This window comes from Haliaeetus leucocephalus, unplaced genomic scaffold (assembly GCF_000737465.1).
Source record: "Haliaeetus leucocephalus isolate CR32 unplaced genomic scaffold, Haliaeetus_leucocephalus-4.0 Scaffold351, whole genome shotgun sequence".
Lineage (NCBI taxonomy): Eukaryota > Metazoa > Chordata > Aves > Accipitriformes > Accipitridae > Haliaeetus > Haliaeetus leucocephalus.
This window is the reverse complement of record NW_010972787.1, coordinates 4,909,291-4,909,646: the sequence shown is the minus strand read 5'-3', so window position 1 is coordinate 4,909,646 and position 356 is coordinate 4,909,291. Positions and strand designations below refer to the sequence as shown.

Here is a 356-nt window from a genome sequence, read left to right as displayed (position 1 = left end):
TAAATAAGCGCCCGCGCCATGTGATGGCGGCGCCGGGGCGCTCAATGGGGCTTTTCTTGTGCCTCTTTCTCTTGGCATTCACGCCGCACGCTCCCTCATTATTTCCCTTGTTAACTAAATGAACTGCATAATGTACTCTATTCTTGTCGACCCCACCCACGCCGTAGCAGGCGGCCTCTCCCCTCCTCTCCCTTTGGCGGGGTTATTTTCTCATTCTCTCGCGATTTAATATTCTTTTCTTTCTCTTTATCGCTCTCCTTCGCTTTCAGCCCCAGCTTTCAGCCCGCTCCCCCCTTGTTTATTTTGCCGGCTGCAGCCGCGCTCTCCGCCGGCCCCAGCCTCCCCCCCCCGCCCCC

At 57.0% G+C, this 356-nt stretch overlaps 1 protein-coding gene across 1 annotated transcript in view; it reads right to left on the bottom strand.

Annotated features, from left to right (window-relative positions):
• PDX1 (pancreatic and duodenal homeobox 1) overlaps window positions 1–356 on the bottom strand; it is a 52,175-nt gene that overhangs the window by 49,630 nt on the left and 2,189 nt on the right. The window lies entirely within an intron of this gene.